The sequence below is a fragment of the Rousettus aegyptiacus genome, unplaced genomic scaffold (assembly GCF_014176215.1).
Source record: "Rousettus aegyptiacus isolate mRouAeg1 unplaced genomic scaffold, mRouAeg1.p scaffold_m13_p_7, whole genome shotgun sequence".
In the NCBI taxonomy this organism is placed as follows: domain Eukaryota; kingdom Metazoa; phylum Chordata; class Mammalia; order Chiroptera; family Pteropodidae; genus Rousettus; species Rousettus aegyptiacus.
The window spans coordinates 103206073-103227962 of record NW_023416310.1 but is presented as its reverse complement, the minus strand read 5'-3'; the positions used below and the strand labels follow the sequence as shown (position 1 = coordinate 103227962).

The 21890-nt window shown below is 34.6% G+C and overlaps 1 pseudogene; it reads right to left on the bottom strand.

Moving 5' to 3' along the window:
• Nucleotides 1-19705: 19705 nt before the first annotated feature.
• Nucleotides 19706-20886, bottom strand: LOC107497024 (annotated as a pseudogene).
• Nucleotides 20887-21890: the final 1004 nt, after the last annotated feature.

The following is a 21890-nucleotide window of genomic DNA, read 5'->3' as shown; positions in this document are numbered from 1 at the left end:
TCTTCTTTTTGCCTAATTCTACCTTCTTTCTCTAACAGTAAGAAACTAGACTTTCAGTACCTGCAATATATTTATTAACTCTAGTGTACAAATAAAGAAGTGTCAGAGTTGCTAATCCAAACAAACCCCTTGAATAACAAACTACAGTGTAGTTTAGTGTAGTATAGTGCAGTACAGTACAGTATTTGTGTGCATTTCATTTTATCCTTAGCATTATAATATTCACAACACACCATTTTTTAGAATTACTTAGGTTGGCTCTTTTATTCCTCATCTCTCTCAGTACAGTTATCTAACTCATTTCTAATACAGTTAGTTAGTAAACCATAAATATAAGTTTAGTTAAGTTAATTTATCTATGATATTTGATAGGGTCATGTATAGAGTCATGTATCCACAACTATAGTTTCATAGACTGCATCATCACCCTAACTATTCTGTAATTATTCCCCTTTAGAGGCAACCTTTCTTCCCAATCTCAACCCTTGCTAGCAACCACTGATCTGATTTCTGTCCTATGGCTTTGCCTCTTCCAGAATTTAATATAAATGAAGTCATACAGAATGTACTCTTTTGAATCTAGTTTCTTTTGTTTAGCATATTTAAATTTATACTCATCTATGTTTCATCAGGAGTTTGTTCCTTGTAATTAATGAGTAATATTCCATTGAAAGGTTGTATCATCATTTGTAGATCCATTTACTAGTCAGATGACACATAGGTTGCTTTCAGTTTTCAATAATTATGAATAAAGCCACGATAAATATTAGCATGCATGTTTTTGTGACATATTTTCATTTCTTAGGTAAATACAAATACGCAGTATTGTTAGGTCATTTATAGTGTTATATATTTATTTTTTAAAAACGTCCCAAACTGTTTTCTAAAATTATTTTATATTCACACAGGAAGAATATGAGAATCCTAGTTGATTTACATTCTTTCCAGTGCTTGGTATTATCATTTTATTTTTTATTAAAGCCATTAAGGTGTTTAGTGCTATCTCATAATGGTTTTAATTTCCATTCCCTTAGTGATTAATGATATCATGTGCTTATTTGCCTTCTATGTTTTCTTTGGTGAAATGTCTATTCAAATATTCTGCACATTTAAAAATTAGATTATTTTCTCATTATTGAGTTTATAGAATTCTTCATATAGTCTAGATACAAGTTTTTATCACATATGTGTTTTACAAGTATCTTCTCATACCATGTCCAACTTATTTTATTATAGGTAATGATTTTTTTATGTGTTATAACTAAGAAACTTTTGCTTAATCAAAGATCACAAAAATGTTCCATATCTCCCTCTAGAAAAATTTTAATTTTAGAATTTACATCTATATCTATAATACATTTTGAGCCAGTCTGTATATAGTGTGAGGACTGTGTAAGGACTGAGGCTGATTTTTTCCTTAAGGACAGTCAATTGTTCTAACATCATTTATTAAAAACACTCTCCATTGAAATGCCTTTGAAGCATTGTTGAAATAAATTGACCATAGATATATATAGGTCTATTTCTGGTCTCTGTTTATATTTCACTGATGCTACAATGTCATGACTGCTGTAGATTCATAGTAAGTCTTCGGAATCAGGGAATGTAAAGATTCTAATGTGAGGACTCCAACTTTGTTCTGTTTTGTCAAAACTGTTTCAGCTAGCTTAGTTTTTTTTTTAGTTTTCCAGGTAAAGGTTGAACCATCTTATTGATTACTAAAAACAGAATTGTGATGAGATTTTTCTATTGTGAAATATACACATCAAAATTTACTATTTTAACCATTTAAAAAGTGTACAATTCAGTGACAATCAGTACATTCATAATGTGTAACCACTACCATAATCTAGTTCCAGATAAGTTTCATCAATCCAAAAGGAAATCCTATATTCATAAAGGAGTCACTACTCATTTCCCCTTCCTCCCGCCAGTCCCTGGCAAACACTAATCTGCTTCCTGTCTCTATGGATTTGCCTATTCTGGAAAGTTCATATAAATGAAATCATATAATGTGTATCCTTTTTGTTCCTGGCTTCTTTCATGTAGCATTATGTTTTCAAATTCTTCCATGTTGAAGCATGTATTAGTACTTCATTCCTTTTTATGGCTGAATAATATTTAATTGTATGATATAATATCCCCCCCCCAAAAAAAAATTTGTTACTTCTTAAGCCCCAGAACCTGTGAGTGTGATCTTATTTGGTAAAAAGGGCCTTTGGAGAGATAATAAAACTAAGGGTCTTAAGGTGAGAACTTCCTGGATTATCCAGGCCATCCTAAAACCAATGACAAGTGTTCTTATAAGAGGCAGAAGAGGTTAAGACATACACAGGGAGAAGCCCATGTAAAGATGGAGTCATAGGTTGGAGTGATGCAGCCAAGGGAGCCAAGGGAGCCAAGGAACACCTGGAGCCATCAGAAGCCAGAAGAGGCAAGGAAGGATTCTCCCCTAGAGCCTTTGGAGAGAGTGTAGTCTGCTGACACATTGATTTTAGACTTCTGGCCTCCAGGATTGTGACAGAATAAATTTCCGTTATATTTTAAGCTATCTGGTTTGTAGTAATTTGAAACTAAAGCATATAGATACAATACAGACCTATGAAACTAATACATATGGATAAGTCACATTTTATGAATTTTTCTATTCATGAATTGATGGACATTTGGATTTTTCTTGCTAGAGAAATAACCCTTTTCTTTGGGCTTTTTTTGTTGTTGTTGTTCTTGGCATCTGTTGGCATTCCCAGGTTACTGACTTCTCCAGGATCAAGTCTAAAATCTATGAGGCAAAAAACAAGCAAACAAACAAACAAACAAACAAAAACCCTAGGGAACTCACTGCTGTATCACTCCTTGTGCCTCAAGGTTTCTAGCTGGTCTGCCTTCTTCTCTCCACTTTTCAAAGTATTCTTATGTTTATTTTCAACATAGTATGCAGGGATTTTAGTTGTATTTAGTGAGAGGAAGAGAAAAAAATACTTCTACTCCATCTTTCCAGAAGCAGAAATCTCTCGCACGAGGCTTTTAAGGTACTGATTATGTTGTCCTCTTTCTTAACTTGGGTGGTGGTTACGTAGGAATAGCAGTAGCTAGCTGGGGTCTTTTGTACTTCCATATAAATCTTCAGATTCTGTGTTCAAGTTCTGTGAAAAATGCCGCTGGTATTTTTTTATTAAGTGTATTGGGATGGCATTGGTTAATACAATATTCAGGTGTACATTATCATTTGACTTCTATATATTCTATTGTATGATTACCACCCAAAGTCCAGTTACCTTCTTCAGCTACCATATATTTGATCCCTTTTACCCACTTCACTGCCCCCCATCCTCCTATATTTAACTCCTTTAACCCCGTATACCTCTCCCCTCCTCTCCCACCCCCTACCCTCTGGTAACCACTAGTCCATTTTCCATGTCCCCGAGTCTGTTTGTCCTGTTCATTTGTTGGTTTTAGGTTTACATGCCATATATAAGTGATATCATGTTATTTTCTACTTTTTCAGTCTGGCTTATTTCACTTAGCATGATTATCTTGAGGTCCATCCATGTTGTCGAAAAGGGCAGTATTTCATCTTCTTATGGCTGAATAATATTCCATTGTACATATGTGTCACAGCTTCTTTAGCCAATCATCTATCATAGGACACTTCGATTGCTTCTATGTCCTGGACACTGTGACTAATGCTGCTATGAACATCAGTGTTCAAATATCTTTTTGGACATGGGTTTACAAGTATTTCGGGGTAATACCCAGTAGTGGAATTGCTAGATCATAAGGTAGATCAATTCTTAGTTTTTTGAGGAACCTCTATACTGATTTCCATAGTGGCTGTACCAATTTGCAGTCCCGCAAGCAGTGTATGAGGGTCCTTTTTTCTCTGCATCCTCTCCAACATTTGTTATAATTTGTTTTGTTGATTATAGCCATTCTAACAGGTGCGAGATGGTACCTCACTGTGGTTTTTATTCGCATTTTCCTAATAGCTAGCGATGTTGAGCATGTTTTCATGTTTGTAGGCCATTTGTATGTCCTCTAGGGAGAAGTGTCTGTTCACGTCCTCTGCTCATTTTTTGATTGGATAGTTTGCTCTTTTGTTGTTATTGAGTTGTATGAGTTCTTTATATATTTTGGATATTAGGCCCTTATTGGAGGTGTTGCTTGCAAATATATTTTCCCATTGAGATGGTTGTCTCCTTACCTTATTGACAATTTCTTTTGCTGAGCAGAAACTTTTTAGTTTGATGTAGTTTCATTCATTTATTTTTGCTTTTTCTTCCCTAGCCTTTGAGGTCAAATTCATAAAATCCTCTTTAAGTCCAAGGTCTTTGAGTTTCATTCCTATGTTTTCTTCTATGCATTTTATTGTTTCAGGTCTTATATTCAGGTCTTTAATCCATTTTGAGTTAATTTTGGTGCATGGTGATAGACAACAGTCTAATTTCATTCTTTGGCAGGTGGCCTTCCAATTTTCCCAGCACCATTTATTGAAGAGGCTTTCCTTTCTCCACTGTATGTTTCTGGCTTTTGGTGAAAATTATTTGCCCGTATAAATATGGGTTTACTTCTGGACTGTCCATTCTGTTCCACTGGTCCATGTGTCTGTTTTGCTGCCAATACCATGCCGTTTTGATTACTGTCACTTTGTACTATAATTTGAAATTGGACAGAGCGATGCCTCCAGCCTCATTCTTTTTTCTCAGGATGGCTTTGGCAATTCAGGGTCTTTTGTGCTTCCATACAAATCTGATTTTTTTTGTTCTATTTCTTTAAAAAATGCCAATGAGATTTTGATAAGAATTGCATTAAATCTGTATAATGCTTTAGGTAATATGGTCATTTTAATTATGTTGATTCTCCCAATCCAAAAACATAGAATATCTTTCCATTTATTCGTATCTTCTTCGACTTCTTTTAATAGGGTCTTGTAGTTGTCATTATATAGATTCTTCACATGTTTTATTAAATTTATTCCTAGGTATTTTATTCTTTTTGTTGCAATTCCAAAAGGAATTATTTTTTCCACTGCTTTTTCTGACACTTCATTATTAGAGTATAGGAACATTATAGATTTTTGAACGTTGATTTTGTATTCAGAGACTTTACTGTATTTGCTTATTGTTTCTAGTAGTGTTCTTGTGGAGTCTTTAGGGTTTTCTATAGAGAATCATGTCATCTGCAAACAGTGACAATTTGACTTCTTCATTTCCTATTTGAGTGCCTTTTATATCTTTCTCTTGCATGATTGCATTTGCTAGCAGCTCCAATGTTATACTGAATACCAGTGGCGATAGTGGACAGCCTTGCCTTATTCTTGATCTTAGAGGGAAGGTTTTTAGTTTTTCACCTTTAATTATAATGTCGACTGAGGGTTTGTCATATATAGCCTTTATTATGTTAAGGTACTTTCCTTCTACACCAATTTCGTTAAGTGCTTTGATCATAAATGGATGCTGTATCTTGTTGAAGGTTTTTTCTGTGTCTATTGATGTGATCGTATGCTTCTTATTTTTTAATTTAATCGATTTGCATATGTTGAACCATCCCTGTACCCCTGAGATGAAGCCCGCTTGATTGTGGTGTATAATCTTTTTAATATGTTACTAGTACTTATTTAGGATTTCTGCATCTGTGTTCATGAGAATATTGGTCTGTAGTTTTCTTTTTTTGTGTTATCTTTACCAGATTTTGGTAACAGAGTAATACCGGCCTCATAAAATGAGTTGGGAAGTATTGTCTCCTCTTCGATTATTTGGAAGAGTTTGAGAACAGGTATTAAATCTTCTTTGAACATCTGGTAATATTCACCAGTGAAGCCATCTGGTCCTGGACTTTTACTTTTTGGTAGGTTTTTGATGATTGTTTCCATTTCCATACTGCTGATAGGTCTATTTAGATTTTCCAGATCGTCTTGATTCAGTCTAGGAAGACTGTATTTTTCTAAGTACTGGTCCATTTCTTCTTGGTTATTAAATTTGGTGTTATATACTTTTTCATAGTATTCTTGCATGATCTTTTGCATATCTGCGATGTCAGTTGTAATTTACCCTCTTCATCCCTGACTTTGTTTATCTGTGTCCTTTCTGTTTTCTTTTTAGGGAGTCTAGCCAGGGGTCAATTTTATTATCCTTCTCAAAGAAGTGGTTTATCTGATAAAAAGTTTAAAATAATGGTCATAGAGATGTTCACTGAGGTCAGGAGAACAGTGCATGACCAAAGTAAGAATTTCAGCAAAGTACCAAATAGAAATCATAGAGCTGAAGAACATAATAACTGAACTGAAAAATTCAACACAAGGGTTCAACAGTTGATTAAATGAAGCAGAAGAAAGGGTCGGTGGACTTAAAGACAGGATAGTGGAATTTGACCAATCAGAATAGTGAATAGAAAAAAGAGTGAAACTGAGTAAAGATAGCTTAAGGGACTATATGAAAAATACCTCAAGTAGACCAATATTTGTAGTATAAAGGTCCTAGAAGGAGAGAGAAAAAGGGACAGAAAAATTATTTGAAGAAATATCGTTGAAAACTTCCCTAAGCTGAGGAAGGAAACAGATATCCAGATCCAAGAAGCACAAAAAGTTCCAAATAAGATGAACACAAAGAGACTCACACCAAAACACATTATAATTAAAATGTCAAAAGTTAGCATAGAAAAAATCTTAAAATTAGCAAAAGAAAAGCAACTAGTTATGTATAAGGGAACCCCCATTAAGATTATCAGCATATCTGTCATCAGAAACTTTACAGAAAATTGCCAAAAGTCCATACCACAGAAGGGAGTGGCACGCTATATTCAAAGTGTTGACAGAAAAACTTCCAACCAAGAATACTCTACCTGGCAAAGTTGGACTTTAGAATTGAGAGAGAAAGACTTTTCACACAAGGAAAAGCTGAAGGAATTCATCACTCACTAGACCAGGCCTTATAAGAAATGTTCAAGGGAATTCTTTAAACTAAAATGAAAAGGTACCAATTAGTAAAAGAAAAAAATATGAAAGTATAAATCTTTTTGGTAAAAATAAATATAAAAATTCAAATAATCTTGGTGGTGGGTTAATCACTTATAAATCTAGTATAAGGTTGAAAGACAAAAGTAGTAAAAACAACTATAACTACAATAACTTATTAATGGGTACACCAAGTAAAAAAATTAATTTGTGCCATCAAAAACATAAAATATGGGGGGAGGTGGTTAAAAGATATATAGCTTTAAAATGTATTTGAACTTAAATTGTTATCAACTTAAAAGACTGTTAAAAATGCTTTACATAAGCCTCATGAAAACCACAAAACAAAAACATATAGTAGATATACAAAAGGTAAACAAAAAGAAGTCTAAGCAAATGATCATAGAAAACCATCAAATTAAAAGAGAAAAGAGCAATAGGAGAAAGGAACAAAGGAATTTATTTAAAAAATGAAAATAATTAATAAAATTGCCATAAATTCGTACTTATCAATAATTAATTTAAATGTAAATGGACTAAATTCTCCAGTTAAGAGCTATAAAGTTGAGGAATAAATTAAAAAGCAAGGCACAGCAATATGCTGTCTATAACAGTTACTCCAACTTTAAAAACACACACAAACTAAAGTGATAGAAAGTATATTTAATGCAAATGTGAACTAAAAAGTCCATTTCATTTGAAATAAGCTCAGATAGCTATGCTGATATCAGACAAAACAGACTTTAATAGAAAGACTGTAATACGAAACAAAAAGATCATTATAAACTGGTAGAGGTGTCAATCAATTAAGATACAACATTTACAAATATTTATACACCCAACAGAGGAGCACCTAAATATATAAAGCAAATATTAACAGACCTAAATGGAGAAGTAGATAGCAATACAATAATAGTAGAGATCTTCAATATCCCACTTTCATCAATGGATAGATCAGCCAAACAGAAAATCCAATAGACACAGTAGACCAGATAAACTTAACATTCCACCCAAAAGCAGTAGAATACACATTCTTCTCAATAGCACAAGTATACATATATTCGGAAGCAAAACAAGTCTTAATAAATTTCAGACTGAAATCACATCAAGTATCTTTTCCAACCACAACAGTATGAAATTAGAAATCAATTACATAAAGAAAACTGTAAAATTCGCAAGTATGTGGAGACTAAACAACATGCTACAGAACAATCAATGGGTCAAAGAAGAAATTTTTTAAAAGTTAAATATCTTGAGACAAATGAAAACAATAATATAAAATACCAAACTTATGGATGTAGCCAAAGTAGTTCAAAAGGAAAGTGCATAGCAATAAACACTTACATTAAGAAAACAAGAAAGAACCAAACAACCTCACATTGCATTACAAGGGAGTAGGAAAAAAATAACAAAGGCCAAAGATACTGGAAGTAAGTAACATTGATCAGAGGGGAAACAGATGAAATAGAAAGCTAAAAAGACAGTAGAAAAATCAATAAAACTAAGAGCTGGGGTTTTCTTGAAAAGATAAACAAAATAGACAAAAATTTAGTTAGATTCACCAAAGGAAAAAAAAAAAAAAAGAACAGCGAAATAAAATCAGAAATGAAAGAGGAGACATTACAACTGATACCACAGAAATACAAAAGATCATGAGAGACTACTATGAACAATTATATAAGAACACATTTCTTCTCGGTTTAGAAGAAATGAATACGTTACTAGAAACATAAAAACTACCAAGGCTAAATCATGAAGAAACAAAAAACCTGAACAGATTAATTACTTTTAAGGAGATTGAATCAGTAATAAAGAATTTCTCAATGAACAAAAGACTAGATGTCTTCGCTGGTAAATTCAGCCAAATATTTAAAGAAGAATTAATATCATTCCTTCTCAAACTCTTCCAAAAAGTACAAGAGGAGGAAACATTTTCGAACTCATTTTATGAGCCTATAATTACACTGACAACACCACCACAGAAAGACACAAGAAAAATACAAGCCATCATCAATGATGGACACAGATACAAAAATGCCCAACAAACTTTTGGCCAACCATACTCAATAATACGTTAGAAGGATCGTACACCATGATCAAGTCGCACGTTGATCCAAGGATGATTCAACATCCTCAAACAAATCAATATTATACACTACATTAACAAAATGAAGAATAAAAATGTAGGATCATCTCAGTAGATTCATAAAAGCCATTTGGAAAAATGCAACATCTATTCATGATTAAGAAATAACTCTCAACAAAGTGGGTATAGTGGAAACATATCTCAACATAATAAAGGCCATGTATAACAAAACCATAGCTAACATCATATTCAATGGTGAAAAACTGAGAGTTTCTGTTGTGACCAGCAACAAGACAAGGATGCCCACTCTCACTACTTTTATTCAATACAGCACTGGAAGTCCTAGCCAGGGCAATTAGGCAAGAAAAAGACTTTAAAAGCATCCAAACTGGAAAGGAAAAAGTAAAACTGCCTCTATTTGCAGATGACATGACCTCATATAGAAAATTCTAAAGATTCCACCAAAAAACTATTAGAACTAATAAATAAATTCAGTAAAGTTGCAAGATATAAAATCAATATGCAAAAATCAACTGCATTTCTGTACACTAAAAACTAATTATTAAAGAGAGAAATTAAGAAAATAACTCCATTTTCAATTTTATCTAAAAGAATAAAATATCTAGGAATTAACTTAACCAATATGTGGAAGATCTCCACACCAAAAACTATAAGACATCGATGAAAAAAATTAAAGAAGAAACAAATAAACTGAAAGCTAGTCCATGCTCATGAACTGGAAGAATTAATACTGTTAAAATAGCCATACTACTCAAAGCAATCTACAGATTCAATGCAATCCCTAACAAAATTCCAATAGCATTTAATGTGAAATAAATAAAACAAACAATCCTAAAATTTGTATGGAACCTCAAAAGACCCTGAATAGGCAAAACAGTCTTGAGAAAGGACAAAGCTGAAGGCATCATGCTTTTTAATTTCAAACTATATTACAAAGCTATAGTCATCAAATACTATGGTATTAACATGAAAACAGACACATAGATCAATGGAACCGAATAGAGAGCCCAGAAATAAATGGGCATAATAAACCTATGTATATATGGTAATTTATTACAAAGAAGCCAAGAATACAGAATGGGGAATGGAATTTATGACAAAGAAGCCAAAATATACAACAAAGAAAAAATTTGGAAATCATGTATCTGACAAGGAGTTAAATATCCAAATTGTATAAAGAACTCATAAAACTCAATAGAAAAAAAAACAAACAATTTAATTAAAATATGAGCAAAGAATCTGAATAGACATTTTTCTAAAGAAGACCTATGAATGGCCAATAGTTACATGCAAATTTGCTCAACATCATTAATCGTCAAGGAAATGCAAATAAAAATGAGACATCACCTCATATCTGTTAGAATGGTTATTATCTAAAAGACAAGAAGTAACAGGTATTGGCAAAGATGTGCAGAAAAGGGAAACCCTGTGAATTGTTCATAGGAAAGTAAAGTGGTACGGCCACTATGGAAAATGGTATGGTATGGAGGAGATCCCTCAAAAAATTAAAAATAGAACTATATAATCCAGATATTCCACTTTTGTGCATTGATGCAAAGATACAAAATCACTATCGTGAAAATATATCTGCATCTCCATGTTCACGTCAGAATTTTTTACAATAGTTAAGACACAGAAACAACACAGGTGTCCACTGATAGATGAATGGATGAAGAAAATGTGATATGTGTATATATATGATAATATACTTATATATATGATAATAGTATATGACTGACAAAATATAAAATTCAAAGTAAAACTGACAGTTCTAGGAAGTACAAAAAATAGGCTAAGAAATGAAAAATATCAGAAAAAAGATTAGAATCAATTCAGGAAATCTTCCACCCAATTTCCAGAAAGGAATAAGAGACAAAATAGAGAAAAAGAAATGATCAGAAATACAACACAATTTGCCAGAGCTACAGAAAAACACAATCTTTATACTGAATCTCTGTGGCTCGCAAAGTGCCAACCTGGGAAAAAGAAACAAACAAAAAATTCCTCAATATTTAAAATATCATTGTGAAATCTATGGCCAAAGTATAAAGATAAGATCTTTCAAGAAAGAAAAAATAGGTACTCTACAAAGAAGCTAGAACCAGACTAGCATCAGTCTTCCTGTCAGCAACACTGGACACCGAACAATTAAAGTTCTGAGGCAAAACTACTCTCAATTTTGGCATGCTTGAAGTAAGACTAAAAATGAATATGCTTTATTTGGAACCGGAAAATGATAATCTCAAGAAAGATTTTTTAAAAGAATTCATAATAACTTACTACATTAGACTTAGAAAAAATAAATAAATGATACTCTGATTTCTGCTTATGTCCATAAATAATAAGCACTACAAGATTTTCCCTGAACAACATAATTCAAACAACTGTTTTCAGAAACTGGTCAAAAATCAGAGCAAGGCTGATCCCTGAGTAAAGGGAAAGAAACACACGGTGAGCCCTATGACACTCCCATTTTTCTATCTGGAGACAAATTTATGACATCATCGTCATAAACAGAGCTCAGTGATCTTAAATTGAAGAGATGTAGATCAGAATTTGGGGATACCAAGGCTATGATAAATTGTAAAACAGAGTACAAAAAGGAAGAGCCATGTACAAACAGAAAAGATCCTAAAATCTCCAAATGAGTCTCCTTTGTGAAGCCCCTCTTGGGGCAGTCTACAGGTGACACCATTTTGCCTGTGTTGAACCCTCCCCCTGTCAGCTGATTCTGAAGCTGCATTGGCCTGGTGAGATTGGCTCACTCCACCCTGTGTCTCCCTGAGGCCCTGCCCCACCTAGTCCACAAATTGCCTGCCTTGGCCCATGGCCAGGCAGCCAGCCCCACCTTGCAGCTTCCCTGGGCCACATATTTATTGGCAGGCAGCGACCCTAAGCTCACAGTCTGTGCGCAACCCACACATTTTAGAGGAGACTTCTGGTGGTGAGCCACTGGTGCCAGCTCAAACTGCAATATCTCTTGGGCAGATCACGGGGGTGCTGAGGGCCTGAGGAGGCCAACAGCTAGCTTTGCTACAATCTGAGACTTCCAAAGGAAGCCACAGGTTCAGCACTGGCATGTAACCTGACTTTGCATTGGCCGGATGAAAATTTGTTCACTTTATCCCAGTGACTCCCTAGGTCTCTGCTCCACCCAATTCTCATACCACTGAAAAGTTCTTCCAGCTATGGAGTCATACAAGCAGCTGGCAGGCAGCCCTAGGCCTTGAGGTGCACTGGTCCTTTTTGCTCAGTTGCCTCAGGTCCAGTACTCAGGGTAACTGACTTTAGCTCACATCGTGGTCTCTCTCACTTGCCTCCAGATTCAGCATAGGCAGCAGCCATCCATGAATTGCTCTGTAGCTCCTATCATATGGCCCAGAGCAATAAAGGCAGAAGCTGAACTCGGCCTACACAGGAGCCCTCCCAAGGGACTGCAGATCCAATACATCTGAAGATTGGTATCAGACCACAACAAAGGACCACCTGACTAGCCCCATAAGTAACATACCCAAAGGGTGGTCTCAAGAGATACATGAGAATGCTGGGACAAATCTCACTCCGTGGGGTCACACAGCAGCTTATCTGTGGGCATGGCCAATCCCCACGGCCAGTCAGCCCAAAAGTCAATCTCCTCTACTGACATGCTAACAAGAATTAAGACTTAGCTACAACAGAAGAACACACACAACCACATAAGGAACACTCCCAAAGCCCCTCCCTCGCCAGCGCAGGTGATCAGGGAGACTGTGCCACTGGGCCACACAGGACACCCACTACATAAGGCTACCTGGTCAAGGCTGGGAGACATAACAAATTTTCCTAATACATATAAACAAACACAGAAAGGCAACTAAAATGAGAAAGCAAAGAAAATGCTGCGGATGAAACAACAGGATAAAATGTCAGAAAAAAAAAATTAATGAAGTGGAGGCAAGCAACCCACCAGAGAGAGAGTTCAAAACACTGGTAATAAGGATGCTCAATGAACTTAGGAGGATAATAGATGATCTCAGTGAGGACCTCAACAGAGAGTTAGGAGTTATAAAAAAAAGGACAAACAATAAAGAAGAACCAATCAGAAATGAAGACTACAATAACAAATGAAGAATACACTAGAAGGAATCAACAGAATAGATGAAGTGGAGGATAGAATCAGTGAGCTAGAAGACAAGGTAACAGAAAACACCCAATTGGAAGAGCAAAAAGAAAAAAGTATCAAAAAAATAAGGAAACCTTCTACTCGGTATTTACCCCAAAGACTTGAAAACCCATATCCAAAAAGATACTTGCACACCAATGTTCATAGCAGCATTATTCACAGTGGCCAGGACATGGAAGCAACTGAAGTGTCCTATGATAGATGATTGGCTATAGAAGCTGTGGTACATATATACAATGGAATATTACTCAGCTATAAGAAGAGATGAAATACTGCCATTTGTGATAACATGGATGGACCTCGAGAGAATCATGCTAAGCAAAATGAGCCAGACAGAAAAAGTTGAAAATCACGTGATATCACTCATATGTGGGATATAAACCTAAAAACAACAAATGAGCAGGATAAACAAACAGAGACTCATGGACATGGACCATCGGCTAGTGGTTACCAGAGGACTATAGACTAGTGGTTACTAGTGAGGTGGTGGAAGAGGGGGGAGGTAGACAGGGTTAACGGGGTCACATATAGGGTTTAGGGGGAGGGTGAAGTGGGTAAAGGAGATCAAATATATGGTAGCTGAAGGAAACTGGCTTTGGGTAGTAAACACACAATAGAATATACAGATATCAAATGATAATGTATACCTGAAAACTATATAATTACATTAACCGATGTTACCGCAATAAACTTAATTAAAAATTTTTTTAAAAATGAGAAAAGTTTAAGAGACCTCTGGACAACATCAAATGTACCAACATCTGTATCATAGGGGTACCAGAAGGAGAAGAGAGAGAGCAAGGCATTGAGAACCTATTTGAAAAAATAATGACAGAAAACCTCCCTAACCTTGCAAAGGAAATAGACATACAAGTCCAGGAAGTGTAGAGTCTCAAACAAGAGAAACCCAAACAGACCCATGCCAAGACACATCATCATTAAAAAGCCAAAAGCTGGAGACAAAAAGAGAATCCTAAAAGCAGCAAGAGAAAGGCTGCTAGTTACTTACAGGGATACTGCCCTAAGAATGTCAGCTGACTTTTCAATAGAAACTTTGCAGGCCAGAAGGGAATATTCAAAGTGAAGAAAAACAAGAACCTACAACCAAGACTATTCCACCCAGCAAGGCTATCAATTAAAATTGATATCTCAAAGGTGAGATAAAGAACTTCTCAGACAAGAAAAAACTAAAAGAACTTATCACCAATAAAACAGACTACAAGAATTATTAAGGGGACTTCTGTAAAAAGAAAGGGGGGAATCCATAAATACAAATAATAAATGGCAATAACTGTGTATCTATCAATAATCGCTTAAATATAAATGGATTAAATGATCCAATCAAGACTTAAGGTAGTTGAATGGATAAAAAGAAAAAAAACAAGACCCATACATATGCTGTCTACGAGAGAATCACCTCAGATCAAATGACACACACAGATTGAAAGTAAAAGGATGGGAAAAGATATTTTCACTTCTATTCATGTAAATAGAAATGAAAAAAAAAAAGCTGGGGTAGCAATACTTTTATCAGATAAAATAGACTTCAAAACAAAGACAATAATAAGAGACAAAGAAGGACATTACATAATGATAAAGGGATCAATACAACAAGAGAACATAACCTTAGTAAACATATATGCACCCAAACAGGAGCACCTACATATGTAGAGCAATTATTGACTGACATTGACATTAATACACTCATAACAGAAGACTTTTACACTCCATTGACATCAATGGACAGATCTTCCAGATAGAAAATCAATAAAGAAACAACAGCTTTAGATGACAGACTAGACCAGATGGATTTAATTAATATTTTCAGAATGTTTCACTCCAAAGCTGCAGAACGTACATTCTTTTCAGTGCACATGAAACATTTTCCAGGATAGACCACATGTTAGGCCACAAAACATGTCTCCATAAATTTAAGAAGACTGAAATCATACTAAGTGTCTTCTCCAACTACAATGGTATGAAACTAGAGAAATCAATCACGAGAAAGAAAAAAACAAAAATATACAAACACATGGAGGCTAAACAACATGCCACTAAACAATAAATGAGTTAACAATGATATCAAGAAAGAAATCAAAAGATATCTAGGGACAAATTAAAATGAAAACACAATGACTTAAAATGTATGGGACATAGAGAGAGTAATCCTAAGAGGGAAATTTACAGCAATATAAGCCTACCTCAAGAAACAATAAAAATCTCAAATAAACAATCTAACCTCACACCTAAAGGAACTAGAAAAAGAATACCAAACATACAAGTCTCCCAAGACTCATCAAGAAGAAACAGAAAATCTGAGCCAACCAATTACTACCAACAAAATCAAATTGGTAATCAAAAACTTCCAAAAAACAAAAGTCCTGAACCAGGTGAATTTTACCAAACATTCAAAGAATTAATACCTATTCTTCTCAAACTATTCTGTAAAATTCAAGAGGAGGGAAGGCTTCTTAACTTTTTACAAAGCCACCATTACTCTGATTCCAAAACCAGACAAAGACAGTACAAAAAAAGACAACTATAGGTCAATATCCTCAATTAACAATGACCAAAATACCAGCAAACCAATTTCAGCAATACATTAAAAATATCAGACACCATGATCAAGTAGGATTTATTGATTTATTTCTGGGATGCAAGGTTGGTACAATATCCGCAAATCAATTAATATGATACACCACATTAACAAACTGAAAGGTAAAAATCATATGATCATATCAAGAGATGCAGAAAAAGTAGATGCATCCATTTATGATAAAGACTTTCAGCAAAGTAGGAATAGAGAGAACATACATGAATATAATAAAGGCTATATATGACAGACCTACGGCTAACATTATACTTAATGAGGAAAGGCTTAAAGTGTTTTCCTTAAGATCAGGAACAACAGAAGGATGCCCACTTTTAGCACTTCTAGTCAATATAGTACTGGAAGTCCTAACTACAGCAATCAGACAAGAAAGAGAAATAAAAGGCTTCCAAACTGGAAATGAAGAAGTAAAACTGTCATTATTTGCAGATAACATTATACTATACAGAGAGAACCCTAGAGACTCCACGAAAAACACTGCTAGAACTGAATTCAGTAAAGTTGCAAGATGCAAAACTAATATTCAGGAGTCAGCTACATTTTTACACACCAATGATGAACTATCAGAAAGAGAAATTAAGAAAACAATCCTATTTACAATTGCATCAAATACAATAAAATATCTAGGAATCAATCTAATGAAGGAGATAAAACACTTGCTCTCGTAAAATTAAGTCATTGAAAAAAAAACTGAAGAAACAAAAAATAAATGGAAGCATGTACTGTGCTCATGGGTAGGAACACTTAATATCTATAGATTTAATGAAATCCCTATCAAAATAACAATGACATTTTTCACAGAACTAGAATAAGCCAAAAATTTATATGAAACCATAAAAGATTCTGAATAGCCAAAGCAACCTTGAGAAAGAACAAAGGTGGATATATCACACTACCTGATATCAAACTGAACTACAAGACTATTATAGTAATCAAAACAGCATGGTCCTGGCATAAAAAGACTCATAGATCAATGGAACAGAATAGAGAACCCAGAAATAAATCCACACCTATATGGTTATTTAATCTATGACAAAGGAGGCAAGAATATACAATGAGATAAAAAGTCTCTTCAACAAGTAGTGTTGGAAAACTGTACAGATACATGCAAAAAATGAAACTGGACACCTTCTTACACTATATACAAGAATAAACTCAAAATGGATTGAAGATTTACATGTAAGACCCGAAACCATAAAACTTCTAGAAAAAAACATAGGTAGCAAACTCTCTCATATTGTTATTAATAATTTTCTTTTTGATATATCTCCTCGGACAAGAAAAACAAGAGAAAAAATAAACAAATGGGACTACATGAAACTATTTTTGCACAGCAAAGGAAACCAGCAACGAAATGTAAACACAACCTACTGAGTGGGAGAAGATATTTGTCAATGATACAGCTGACAAAGATTAACATCCGAAATTTATAAAGAACTCATACAACCCAACAACAACAACAACAACAAAAATCCAATGAAAAAATCAGCAAAAGATGCAAACAGGTATATCTCCAAAGAGGAAATACAGATAGCTAATAGACATATGAAAAGATGCTCAACATCACTAATTATCAGAGAATTACAAATTAAAACCACAATGAGATACCATCTCACACCTGTCAGATTAGTTTCATCAATAAATCAAAAAACAGCAAATGTTGGAAAGGTTGTGGAGAAAAGAGAACCCTCGTATGCTTTTGGTGGGATTGCAAATTAGTACAGCCATTATGAAAAACAGTTTGGAGGTTCCTCAAAAAATTAAAAATACAACTACCTTTTATCCCAGCAATTGTGCTTCTGAGTATTTATCCAAAGAAAATCAAACTATTTCATAAACATCTATGCACCCCTATGTTCACGGCAGCGCTACTCACAATAGCCAAGATATGGAAGCAACCAAAGTCCCCATTAATAGACAACTGGATAAAAAGTTATGGTACATATATACAATGGAATATTACTCAGCTACCAAAAAATAAAATCTTACCATCTGCAATGACATGAATGGACATAGAGAGTATTATGTTGAGTGAAATAAATCAGACAGAGAAAAATAAATATCTTAGGTTTCACTTATATGTGGAACCTAAGGAAAAGAAGAAATGAACCAACTAAACAAAAACAGACTCACAGATACAGAGAACAAACTGGTGATTGACAGAGGGGAGGGAGGTTGTGGGGAGCTAGGTTAAATAAATTTTAAAATATACATACATACATATATATATATGGAAAAGAAAGAAAATATCTTCAAGAAATGAAGGTGAAATGAAAGCTTTTAAGACAAAATTTAAAGTACTTATCACCAGACCTCTACCAGAAAAAAAGTTAAAGTTCTGTAGGCAGAAAGAAAATTATACCAGATAGGAACTTGTATATACACACACAAAAATAAAGAGTGCTGGAACTGACTAGTAACTATGTGGGTAAATATAAAAAAGATTTTTCATCATTATTTCTTTAAAAAATTATTAACTGTTTGAAGCAAAAAATAATAGCAAGGTACTGTGTGCTTCTTAGCATATATCCAAGAAAAATGCATTACTATAATAGCAAAAAGGAAGAGAAGGAGAAAACAGAGGCATAGTTTTATGAAGTTCTTATATTAATATAAAGAGGCATAATGTTATGTAAAGGTAGGCTGTGATAAATAAAAGATTTATATTTCAAATCCCAAAGCAACCATTACAAAAATAAAACAAGAAATTAGAGCTAATAAACCAATAGTGGGGATAAAACAGAAACAAAAATACTCTGTTAATCGAAAATGAGACAGAAAAGAAAAAGAAAAGGAATCAAAAAGATAGTGGGGAAAAAAACAGAATAGCAACATGGTAGATTTAAATCAAACTATTAAGACCCTTGATTAATATAAGTGATCTAAACACTCCAACTAAAAGGCAGAGATAATGAAACTAGATTTAAAAAGCAGAGCTCAACTCTACACTGACATGTTGAGTATCCCAAGACTATCTACCTACAGATTCGATGATTCACTGAGAAGATCCACATGTCTTCACATGTAGTTGTGAAGTTACAGCAGATGAATACAAAGCAGAATCAGCAAAGAAAAAAGGAGTTTGGGGTAAAATTTAGAGGAAACTAAGTGGAAGTACTAACACATCACTACATTCTAATGAGTGAAATTTGGTAACTTGTATTTTCGTTTTCATTACACAGAAAAAATTTAAATTTATCTTGAGACTTCTTCTTTGATCTATATGTTATTTAGAAGTATGTTGTTTAATCCTCAAATATTTTGGAATTTACAGTGGCCTTTCTGTTGTTGATTCCAGGCTTAATTCTGTTGAGGTCTGAGGACATACTTTGACTTATATTCTTTTAAATTTGTTGAGATGCATTTTATGTCTTCAGGTGTGCTCTGCCTTAGCGAATGTTCCATGTGAGTGTGAGAATATATACATTGCCTTTGGTGAATGAAGTAGTCTATAAATGCCAATTAGACCTAGTTGACTGATTGTTCAGTTCGACTATATCCTTGCTGCTTTTCTGCCTGCTGCATTTGTGAATTACTAATAGAGGAGTGTCGAAGTCTCTGACAGTAACAGATTTTTCTACTTCTCCTTTTCAGTCCTATCACTTTTTGCTTCACATATTTTGATGTTATGCTGTTAGGTTTGTGTGTCTTCTTGGAAAATAAACTCCTTTATTATATAATGCCCTCCTTTATCCCTGATAATTTTCTTTGATCTGAAATCTGCTTTGTCTGAAATTAATACTGCTACTTCAGCTTTCTTTTGATTTGTGTTAGGTTGGTATATACTCCATCCATTACTTTTTAACTTTTAGAAACTGTTTATTTTCCATCAACTTTATTTCCATTTTGTTTAAGAATTTGTAGAAGAATAGCTTAAGACCACTCCATGATTGTTCTTACCCATTCAATGGCGTGAGCAGTGGGGGCTGCAGACCTGTCTTCAGTGGCAGGCTGAGCACTCCAGTCTTTAGTAGGAAACCGCTGAATATGCACACAGGGCACCTGTATACCTTCGGACCAGTCTTCTGGTTGAGCAGCAGTGAACTCAGGAGCTGGAGCAGTCCATTCACCCTGAAATTCCTCCTTGGTCACAGCCTTTTCATTAGTGGCCTGCTCTTCCTTTTTAATCTCTTCATGATCTCTGCAGAAGTAGAGATCAGGCATGACCTCCCACAGGTGTTCACGAGAGATGGTGTCACACATGCGTGGGACTTCCCAGGCCAGCATCCAGTACATTAGACCCATTGAGTGATCTCCCTTGTTGTTGCAATGGATGGCAATGTCCGCATAGCACAGAGGAGAATAGCATTACACAGGGTGATGGTAGGCAGGTTAACATAAGACACATCTGTAAGAAGCTAGTGGTTGGTCCTGGAATCGGTAACCACCAGAAGTCTCGGCTCCTGGAAGGCTGCCTGGGTCTGGTTAGTGAAGACCCCAGGAGTGAAGCAGCCAGCAGTAGGAGTGGCTCCAGTGGCAGCGGCAAACTTTTCAGTATAGCTCACTGGCCAGTATTCCTGGATGATATGGCACTGACATCAGCTGGGTTTTCAATAGCAATAATGGTATGAGCTGCCAGTAGAAGCTTTTCCCAAGATCTCTTTAAATTTATGATGTAGATGCCCTCAGTTTTCCTTTTGTAGATGTACTGTTCCATTTGGAAGTCAAGGTTGGTGCCACCTAAGTGTGTTCCTACTGCAAGGAATTTGAGGACATCCACCTCCTTCATTTGAAAGACATCAAGGGCTCCAGACATTGTGACAGTTTCCCTTTAAGTTACATGAGAACCAAGAACAATGCTGTATGGGCCCTTCTCTGGGTAGCGTGGAAAAAAACTCCATTCCATTACTTTTAATATATATGTGTCTTTGTATTTATAATAGGTAGACAACATATTCTTAGGCCTTTTCTTTTTTAATCCACCCTAACAGTCTGTCTTGTAATTGGTAAATTTTGACCTTTTACATTTAAAGTGATTATTGATATAGATTTCAATATACCATATTTGTTACTCTATTCATTGCCTTTGGTCTTTGTTCCTTTGTCTTCTACTCTTTTTCTGCCTTCTCTGGTTTTAACTGAGAATTTTATATTATTCCTTCCATTTTATATCCTCTATTAGAATATCACTTATACCCCCCCCCAGCAAATTTTAGTGGTTACCCTAAAGTTTGCAATATACATTTACAACTAATCTAATTCCACTTGAGAGCAACACTATTCTGCTTCATGGGTAATGCACGTACCTTATAACAGAGTATTCCAAAATTTTCCCTCCCATCCTTTATAACATTGCTGTCATTTGTTTCATTTATATACAAACTTATACATATAATCATCTAAAATCATTGCTATCATTTTGAACTGTTATCTGTTAGACCAGGCATAAATAAGAAAAATAAAAGATTTTATTTTGCTTTCACTTATTCTTTCTCAAACACCCTTCCTTTGTACAGGTCCAAGTTTCTAACCTATACCATTTTTCTTTTTATTAAAAATCACTGGGGTGACATTAATAAAATCAAAAAAGTATCAAGTGTACAATTCAATGATATGTTATATACATATTGCATTGTTTTCACCTCCCCAAATTAGATTTCCTTACATCACCAAATTTTTGACCCCTTTTATCCCTATCTACCTCCTCCACCCCTTCCCTCTGGTAACCACTAATCCACAGTCTGTGTACCACTTTTCTTGTTTCTGAAGAACTCAACATTTCTTACAAGGCAGGTCTACCAGAAACAAATCCCCTCGATTTTTGTCTGAGAGTCTATTTTATGTCACTTTTGAAGGATAATTTCACTGGATTCAGGAATCTATGTTGACAGTTATTTTCTTTCAACATTTTAAATATTTCATTCTCTTTTTTGCTTGCATGATTCTAAACAGAGGTTTGAAATAACTCTAAGCCTTGTTCCTCTGTAGGTAAGGTAATTTTTCTTCTTTATAGCTTCCTTCAAGATGTTTTCTTTGTCTTTGATTTTATGCAGGTTCAATGCAGTTGCCTAGGTACAAAATTGATATTTTTCCCACCTGGTGTTCTCCAAGCTTGTTT